The sequence below is a fragment of the Triticum aestivum genome, chromosome 4B, assembly GCF_018294505.1.
Source record: "Triticum aestivum cultivar Chinese Spring chromosome 4B, IWGSC CS RefSeq v2.1, whole genome shotgun sequence".
NCBI lineage: Eukaryota > Viridiplantae > Streptophyta > Magnoliopsida > Poales > Poaceae > Triticum > Triticum aestivum.
In genome coordinates, this window is record NC_057804.1 from 513,061,340 (window position 1) to 513,072,414 (window position 11,075).

The window sequence follows — 11,075 nt, forward strand, 5'->3', positions numbered from 1 at the left end:
TGAAGGAGCACCAGCAAAGTCCTTGAAAAACGTGGTGGTGTCGGACAAATCCGATAGCACCCCACTTATATTGGTTGTACAACTAGTGACAAAAACATAGGACCGACTCTAGTAGACTGTACCCATACTTCACTGGCCACACCACTAGCCCCACCACACAGGACCTGCACTCCAGCAAAAGGTATGCCGATTTTAGTTGCCATAGCACCAGCCATACCACAGAAAATCCCACTCTAGCAAAAAGTACAGCAAGTCCACCGGCCAAAGACCTATCCCAACTACAGAGACGGCCAATTCCTGCAGATTGGAACCCCATTCCAGTTATTCCCAGTTTAAAAGCCAATGCTTTCACTGTTGTTAGGGACTACGTGCATATATTCCCATCATGGGAAGATTATAGTGAAGACAAACACCATTTTCACATCTTCCTCTCCCACTTACGTGTAAGTGCTATTTATTCATGGTAATTATTTTCCTATTTTCTGCTAATTGAACACATCAATGATTTACATTACATTGTTCTAAGTAGGCGAGGGTCAATCTGGATAGTCATGACAAGCAAAGCTTGCTTGCGCTTTTCAAGGAAGCATTGTAGCAGTATCGGTGATACCTAAGGAAATCACACTTTGATGGCAAGTCTATAAACGAATTTCCGATGAAGTCTCCTGTGCTAAATTTAGAAGACATTATATGGAAAAACCTTGTTATGCACTGGTCTCATTCCCAAGATGAGGTATTGTCTATGATATCGCATGACAATTTGAACTTCTACTTTTCCGCATGTACCATACGGGTCTTTTTTGCAGGAAATCTGCTCAAAGAAGAATTCTGGTTTGAAAAGAACGACAGGATATCGCAAATATGTTGCTGCTTTGCTCTTGTTAGTACATGGTGTCCTGTATCACTGTACTTGCCTACATACCTGGTTCATTATGTGACAGCAGTATGCATGATAGCTTGCTTATAAATTGTTCGCTCCAAATTATCTGATATGTATGAATGGTCACATTAGTGTATAATATATCCAATGTCAATGAAAATTTTGAGCTATGCATTGTTCTTGTAAGTACCTGTTATCCTTTATCAATGTACTTATATTGACAGGTAGGTGTTCATGTACCATCACTCTGCACCTTATTTTCCTTTGCCCTCCATTTTCTACACATCAGATCTATATTTACTCTTACCATAAGGTTGGATAACACCGATGGTACTGAAGAAGTTTAGCTCTGCATTGCTCTTGGTTGTACCTTTTGCCTGTATTGCTGTACTTACATTTATAGCTACTTGGTTATGTAGCATCACTCTTCATCTTATCTTAAATATTCTCCATTTTTTCTTATATTATCACATCTATATTTACTCTTAACAAAATGTAGAATAAAGGCAATGCTTATGAAGAAGATTCTGTGGTAAACTTCTTGAATTGCCCCCCCCCCATCAGCATGGACAAGGGCTTTATAGAGCCTATCTTCACCAATAATGTAAGTTTGTCCTTCTCAAGCCTTCAAACTTTGTTGTGTATATTTGGTTAGGTATGACTGCAATAGCTATTTATTTTTAGTGTTTGCATCAAATTGCATGTTTAAAGTTTATTATGTAGTTCATAAACAAAAGTTTGTCATTCTCAATTTAAGTTTTCAGTTGTACAACCAAGTTCCTTCTTCATACCATGCAAATTAAACTATACAGAGCAAGTGATCTTCTTTTGCACTGCATGTATGTTTCTGTTCTTGATCCATAATCCAGTGGTGTGGTGAACCTACCCACTATAGCACAATGTCATATTCTGCAATGTCTTAACTATGAACAATGTAATATCATTCTACTATTATTTAAACCGTCTCTTTATTTGCCAATCTGAAATGGGATAAATTGACAGCACACTAACCATTGATACTTATGAGTTCTTGATCTGTAATCCAGTGGTGTCGTGAAGCTGCCAACTCCTTCACAATGTCATTTCCTGCCATGTCTTGACCTGAACAATACCATATTGTGTTAATGCTATTTTAAATTGTGTCACTTTATTCGTCAGTAAGAAATGTGATGAATTCTCAGTACTGATACTTATATGTGCAAAACTTGTCATATGTCTGCTTGTTTATCTTTCAGAGTGAGGAGGATATAAGTGTCAAACAAGCGCAGTCTCATCAGCTTGCTCAGCTGCTTGCGCTGCAGCTCCCGAGCAGGGCTAACCTTTCTTGAACTCTATTGAAGTGTTGTCAATTTTGTATATTATTTTGTCGGTGTGTTTATTTGCACTCGTGACGATCTTTGATGCCTAGTGTATGTAATCTGCTGTCTGCTTGTGCTTTATTATCATAGTGGCGAACCTTGATGCCTAGCGGATGTAATATGCCATAATTTCTTTATTGTATAGTCTAGGTTTTTTCTTATTCACGATGCTGCAGTTATTTTACTGTATATATATCATGTCTTCGCAGTAAACCGGTCGAAGCAGAAAATTATGGTACATAATCGGGCTGTCATGCAAATCACTATGTATTATCTGCATCATGGGCCCCGTTATCTTCATCCGTTAACAGGCCAAAATGTAAACTAGCCCACTAGTAGATTCGGGCCTTTAATAGGCCGAGTAAACTGCCGGCCCTATTTTCGCAAGAAAACTCAATGGGCTTTAAGGAGGCTGTAAAGTAGATTGGGCATGAAACGTGCCGAACAGCTCACGGGCCGGCAGCAGGCAGAAATAGACCCCGGCCCATGATTGTTCCAATCAAATCACAGGTTTTTAACAGGCCAATATTGTCTCGGTCCTTGTTTGGCCCAATTAGATTATCGGTTGTGAGCAGGTCGGATGCAAACCGGGTCGTAGTTAGGCCCAACTATATGACGGCTTTTAACAGGCCAAAATAAATAGAGTGCTGAAATGTTAAACGGGCCTTTAACAGGCTAAAACTAATATCAGGCCGAATTACTAAACGGGCCTTTAGCAAGTGGGCCCAAAAGCATAGCATCTAGTTGACGGGCCGAATCTGATATGGGCCATAATTTAGCCCAAAGCCTCTTAAAGGGCAGGACCTGATCTGGGCCGTAATTTGGCCCAGAACATGGTAGGCTTTTAACGGGCCGGAGCTCATATGGGCCTTTATTAGGCCCAGAATGTGGTACGATGTTAATGGACCGGATCAAATACGGGCCGGCATTTGGCCCAAAACATGGCAGCATGTTAATAGGCCGGCCTACTAGTGTCCTCAAAATCTTGTGGGCCTTTAGCTGGGCCGCCCCATTATTGTCGGCGAAATCTTGTGGGCCTTTAGCTGGGCCGGCCCATTATGGTCCACAAAATCTTGTGGGCCTTTAGCTGGGCTGGTCCATTAAGGTCCGCAAAATCTCGTGGGCCTTTAACTGGGCTAGCCCATTATGGTCTGCAAAATCTTGTGGGCCTTTAGCTAGGCCAGCCCATTATCATCCGCAAAATCTCATGGGCCTTTAGCTAGGCCGGCCCATTATGGACCGCAAAATCTTGTGGGCCTTTAGTTGGGCCGGCCCATTTAAACTTTATGGGCCACTTTTGGGTCGGTCCACGTGTCAGCATATCATAGGCGCATCTCGCCCATTGGATGAGTGACACCTGTGCCAACGCGGAGCTGACGCATGTTTCCTCCAGCCAATGATAATTTTACAGTGGAAAATCCCCATTGGTCTGGGCTGTTAACGGGTTATCTGATCCAAAACCGGACCCAATAGCTTAACGGCGTTCCGTTACGGTGGATGCCACGTGTCGGTCACCCTTGACGAAAGCACTTCTATGATGCACGATTTATCGTCATGGAAGTGGACACTTCCATGATGATAATTTTGGTAATGTCATGGAACACTTCTACGACATCAATGGTATGACTATCTTGATTCTGTCATAAAATCGTCATGGATGTACATGCATGACAAAAAACGTGAACTACTATGACAAACACGTATCATCACGGAAGTGTATTTTTTTTGTAGTGAGGGAAATATAATATAACCGTTTTATTATTGCCACTAGGGCATATTTCCAACAGTCTCCCACTTGCACTAGAGTCAATAATCTAGTTCATATCACTATGTGATTTTAATGAATCCAACACCCATGGGGTTTGATCATATCTCGCTTGTGAGAGAGGTTATTAGTCAACGGGTTTGAACCTTTCAGATCCGTGTGTGCTTTACAAATCTCTATGTCATCTTGTAGATGCAGCTACCATGCGCCATTTGGAACTATTTCAAATAACTGCTCTACTATACGAATCCGGTTTACTACTAAGAGTCATCTGGATTAGTGTCAAAGTTTGCATCGACGTAACCCTTTATGGCGAACTCTTTTACCACCTCCATAATCAGGAAAATTCCTTAGTCCACTAGTTACTAGGGATAACTTTGACTGTTGTCCAGTGATCCATTCCTGGATCTCTCTTGTACCCCTTGACTGAATCATGGCAAGGCACACTTCAGGTGCGGTACACAGCACAACATACTGTAGAGCCTATGTCTTAAGCATAGGGGATGACCTTCGTCCTTTCTCTCTCTTCTGTTGTGGTCCGGTCATGAGTCTTACTCAATACTCACACCTTATAACACAGCCAAGAACACCTTCATTGCCGATCTATTTTGAACTCCTTCAAAATCTTGTCACGGTATGTATTCATTTGAAAGTACTATTAAGAATTTTTTATCTATCCTTATAGATCTTGATGCTCAATGTTCAAGTAGCTCAATCCAGGTTTTCCATTGAAAAACAGTTCTCAAACAACACTATATGCTTTCCAGAAATTCTATATCATTTCCGATCAACAATATGTTAACAACATATACTTATCAGAAATTCTATAGTGCTCCCCCTCACTTCTTTGGAAATACAAGTTTCTCATAAACTTTGTATAAACCCAAAATCTTTGATCATCTCATAAAAGCATATATTCCATCTCCGAGATGCTTACTCGAGTCCTTAGAAGGATTTCTGAAGCTTTGCATACTTGTTAGCATCTTTTAGGATTGAGAAAACCTTCTGGTTGTATCACATACAACCTTTCCTCAAGCATCTCGTCAAGGGGACAATGTTTTGACATCCTATCTGCAAGATTTCATAAATAATGCAGTAACTGCTAATATAATTCCAACAGACTCTTAGCATCGCTACGAGTGAGAAAGTCTCATCGTAGTCAAATCCTTGAACGTGTCGGAAAACATCTTAGCAACAAGTCGAGCTTTCTTAATGGTGACACTTACCATCATTGTCCATCTTCCTTTTAAAATCCATCTGTACCCAACAGCCTTACGACCATCAAGTAGTTCTTACAAAGTCTACACTTTGTTTACAAACATGGATACTCTCTCGGATTTTATGGCCTCGAGCCATTTGTTAGAATCTGGGCCCACCATCGCTTCTCCATAGCTCGTAGGTTCATTGTTATCTAGCAACATGACCTGCAAGATAGGATTACCGTACCACTCTGAAGCAGTACACGTCCTTGTCGACCTACGAGGTTTGGCAGTGACTTGATCCGAAGTTTCATGATCACTATCATCAGCTTCCACTTCAACTGGTGTAGGCGCCACAGGAACAACTTCCTGTGTCGTGCTACACACTGGTTGAAGTGATGGTTCAATAACATCATCAAGTCTCCACCATCCTCCCACTCAATTCTTTCAAGAGAAATGTTTCCTCGAGAAAGGAACCATTTCTAAAAACAATCACTTTTGCTTTCGGATCTGAGATAGGAGGTATACCCAACTGTTTTGGGTGTCCTATGAAGATGCATTTATCCGCTTTGGATTCGAGCTTATCAGGCTGGAACTTTTCAACATAAGCGTTGCAGCCCCAAACTTTTAAGAAACGATAGCTTAGGTTTATCTAAACCATAGTTCATACAGTGTCATCTCAACATAATTACGTGGTGCCCCATTTAAAGTGAATGCGGTTGTATATAATGCCTAACCCATAAACGATAGTGGTAATTTGATAAGAGACATCATGGTATGCACCATATCCAATAGGGTGCAGCTATGATGTTCGGACACACCATCACACTATGGTGTTCCAGGCGGTATTAGTTGTGAAACAATTTCCACAATGTCTTAATTTTGTACCAAACTCGTAACTCAGATATTCATCTCTATGATCATATCATAGACATTTTATCCTCTTGTCACGATGATCTTCAACTTCACTCTGAAATTACTTGAACCTTTCAATAATTCAGACTTGTGTTTCATCAAGTAAATATACTTAGCATCTACTCAAATCATCTGTGAAGTAAGAACATAACGATATCCACTGCGTGCCTCAACACTCATTGGACTGCACACATCAAAATGTATTACTTCCAACAAGTTGCTTTCTTATTCCATCTCACTCAAAACGAGGCCTTTCAGTCATATTGCCCATGTGGTATGATTTGCATGTCTCAAGTGATTCAAAATTAGGTGAGTCCAAACGATCCATCTGCATGGAGTTTCTTCATGTGTACATACCAATAGACATGGTTCGCATGTCTCAAATTTTTTTTTAAATGAGTGAGTCCAAAGATCCATCAATATGGAGCTTCTTCATGTGTTTTATACCAATATGACTCAAATGACAGTGCCACAAGTAGGTGGTACCATATCATTACTATCTTATATCTTTTGGCATGTACATGCTAGGCTCGTCAAGTCAACCCAAGTGTTTCGCGTGTGTAAATCTGGCTTACACCCATTGTATGCGAACGTTAGAATCTATTGATGTCTACTACACAACCTTCTTCTTGTAGACATTGTTTGGCCTGCAAGTGCACAGGTTTGTAGGACAGTAGCAAATTTCCCTCAAGTGGATGACCTAAGGTTTATCAATCCGTAGGAGGCGTAGGATGAAGACGGCCTCTCTCAAACAACCCTGCAACCAAATAACAAAGAGTCTCTTGTGTCCCCAACACACCCAATACAATGGTAGATTGTATAGTTGCACTAGTTCGGCGAAGAGATGGTGATACAAGTGCAATATGGATGGTAGATAAAGGTACTTGTAATCTGAAATTATAAAAATAGCAAGGTAGCAAGCGATAAAAGTGAGTACAAACGGAATTGCAATGGTAAGAAACAAGGCCTAGGGTTCATACTTTCACTAGTGCAAGTTCTCTCAACAATAATAACACAGATAGATCATATAACAATCCCTCAACATGCAACAAAGAGTCCCTCCAAAGACACTAATAGCGGAGAACAAACGAAGAGATTATGGTAGGGTATGAAACCACCTCAAAGTTATTCTTTCAGGTCAATCTATTCAAGAGTTCGTACTAGAATAACACCTTAAGACACAAATCAACCAAAACCCAAATGTCACCAAGATACACCATTGTCACCTCAAGTATCCGTGGGCATGATTATACGATATGCATCACACAATCTCAGATTCATCTATTCAACCAACACAAAGTACTTCAAAGAGTGCCCCAAAGTTTCTACCGGAGAGTCAAGAATGTGTGCCAACCCCTATGCATAGGTTCATGTGCGGAACCCGCAAGTTGGTCACCAAAACATACATCAAGTGGCACATGATATCCCATTGTCACCACAGATAAGCACGGCAAGACATACATCAAGTGTTCTCATAAAAGCTCAATCCGATAAGATAACTTCAAAGGGAAAACTCAATTCATCACAAGAGAGTAGAGGGGGAGAAACATCATAAGATCCAACTACAATAGCAAAGCTCGGGATACATCAAGATCGTGCCATAGAGGGAACACGAGAGAGAACACGAGAGAGAGAGAGAGAGAGAGAGAGAGAGAGAGATCAAACACATAGCTACTGGTACATACCCTCAGCCTCGAGGGTTAACTACTCCCTCCTCGTCATGGATAGCGCTGGGATGATGAAGATGGCCACCGGTGAAGGATCCCCCCTCCGGCAGGGTGCCGGGAAGGGCTCCCGAGAGGTTTCTGGTGGCTACAGAGGCTTGCGGCCGTGGAACTCCTGATCTATCTTGATATTCGATGTTTTTAGGGTACGTAGGCTTATATAGGCGAAAGAAGTCGGTCGGAAGGTGCTCGAGGGGCCCACGACACAGGGGGGTGCGCCTAGTAGGGGGGTTCCCTCCTATCTTGTGGCCTCCTCGAGGCTCTTCTGACGTGAACTCTAAGTCTCCTGGATCATAATCTTCCCAACAATCACGCTGCCGAAGGTTTCATTCCGTTTGGACTCCGTTTGATATTCCTTTTCTTCGAAATACTGAAACAGGCAATAAAACAGCAATATGGGTTGGGCCTCCGGTTAATAGGTTAGTCCCAAAAGTAATATAAAAGTGTATAATAAAGCCCATAATCATTCAAAACAGATAATAAAATAGCATGAATGCTTCATAAATTATAGATACGTTAGAGACGTATCAACATCCCCAAGCTTAATTCCTACTCGTCCTCGAGTAGGTAAATGATAAAGAAAGAATTTATGAAGTGTGAATGCTAGAGGTGCACAAGTTTGATCAATGATAATTTCGATCACCTTTTCTAGCATCATTATATGTCATAACAGTAGTTCATCTCATAAAATTTTCACGAACTAGTAACAAGCAATTCACATGTTAAAGCGTAGACCATAAACTTTCTTGAAAACTAGCAAACTTCATTCTTAGTCATCAAACAATTGCAATTCATCTTACTTTCAGGAAGAGTCTATGTTAGAGCTTTGATTTAGCAAACTTCACATAATCAACTATCATATAGTTTTCTACAATTGCTAACACTTACGCAATACTTGTGGTTATGAAGTTTTAATCAGACACAGAGAAAGATTGGGGCTTATAATGTTGCCTCCAAACGTATTCACCTTTGGGTGATGTCAACAATAATAGTTCATGCTAACGTACATCCAATTGGATATATATATCAGGATCACCCCACCACAAAGTGCTTGCCAAAGGATAAAATGAAAAAGGGATAGGTGAAGATCACCTTGACTCTTGCATAAAGTAAAAGACATAAAGTAAAAGATAGGCCCTTCGCAGAGGGAAGCAGAGGTAGTCATGTGCTTTTAGGGTTGGATACACAAAATCTTAATGCGAAAGAACGTCACTTTATATTGCCCCTTGTATATGGACCTTTATTATGCAGTCCGTCGCTTTTATTGCTTCCATAACAAGTTCGTACAAAGCTTATTTTCGCCACACTAATAAGTCATGCATATTTAGAGAGCAATTTTTATTGCTTGCACCGATGACAACTTACTTGAAGGATCTTACTCAATCCATAGGTAGGTATGGTGGACTCTCATGGCAAAAACTGGGTTTAAGGATATTTGGAAGCACAAGTAGTATCTCTACTTGGTGCTAGGAATTTTGGCTAGCATGAAGGGGAAAGGCAAGCTCAACAAGTTTGAATGATCCATGACAATATACTTTAACTGAGATGCGAGAAAACATAACCCATTACGTTGTCTTCCTTTTCCAACATCAACCCTTTAGCATCTCATACATAATGAGTGCTCACAATTATAAAAGATGTCGATGATAATATATTTATATGTGAAATCTCTCTTCCTTCAATATTCTTTCATGAATTGTTCAAATGACTAATACAATGCTTGCTAACTGTCAATAAATTTATAACCTCTACTTCTTAGATGTGAAGTCATTTATACCCATGGGACAAGCAAAAGAGACATATATAATTTCAGATTTATGACATTCAACTCATTCAAGCATTTACTCATAGGATATAAGTGAAGCACACAATAAAATGACAAACTACTCCAAAAAGATATAAGTGAAGATCAATGAGTAGGTAAATAACTATGCAACTATGTGAAGACTCTCTCTCATTTAAGAATTTCATATCTTGGTATTGTATTCAAACAGCAAGCAAAATAAAATAAAACGACATTGCAAGGATAGCACAACTCATGTGAAGAAGCAAAAACTTAGGCTCAACCGATACTAACCGATAGTTGTTGAAGAAAAAAGGTGGGATGCCTACCTGGGCATCCCCAAGCATAGATGCTTGATACTTCTTGAAATATTATCTTGGGGTGCCTTGGGAATCCCCAAGCTTGAGCTTTTGTGTCTCCTTAATTCCTCTCATATCAAGGTTTCTTTTTATCAAAAGCTTCATTCACAGCAAACTCAACAAGAACTCGTGAGATAGGTTAGTATAAACCAATGCAAAACCTTATCATTTTCTACTGTAACAAATCACTAAAATTATTATTCAACATTGCATAATAAATGCCTCTGTATATTTAACACTCCTATCCTCAAATAGAATCATTAAAGAAGCAAACATATGCAAACAATGCAACCATAACAGCAATCTGCCAAAACAGTAGAGTCTGTAAAGAATGCAAGAGTATCAATACTTCCCTGACTCCAAAAATTATGAGAGAAAATTCCCACTGTAATAAATTTATCAGAGCTTAATATGCAAAAAGATTCAACATTATACCATTCTCTGAATTTTCTAGGGAATTTTTGCAACAGCGGTAAACTTTCTGTTTTCAAACAGCAACATGTATACTAGCAAAATAAGCATGGCAAAGGCTACCCTTGACATTTTTATTGAAACTAAAGACTCAAAAAATTATTATAACTAACAGAAAGCAAAAACTAACAAAATAAAATGACGCTCCAAGCAAAACACATATCATGTGGCGAATAAAAATATAGCTCCAAGTAAAGTTACCGATGAATGAAGACGAAAGAGGTGATGTCTTCCGGGGCATCCCCAAGCTTAGTTGCTTGGTTGTCCTTGAATATTACCTTGGGGTGCCTTGGGCATCCCCAATATTAGGCTCTTTCCACTCCTTATTCCATAGTCCATCGAATCTTTTACCCAAAACTTGAAAACTTCAACCACACAAAACTCAAAACAAAACTCGTAAGCTCCGTTAGTATAAGAAAATAATACCACCACTTAGGGTACTGTAATGAACTCATTCTAAATTCATATTGGTGTTAAACCTACTGTATTCCAACTTCTCTATGGTTCATACCCTTACATACTGGCCATAGATTTATCAAAATAAGCAAACAACACAATGAAAACAGAATCTGTTAAAAACAGAACAGTCTGTAGTAATCTGTATCAAACGTATACTTCTGT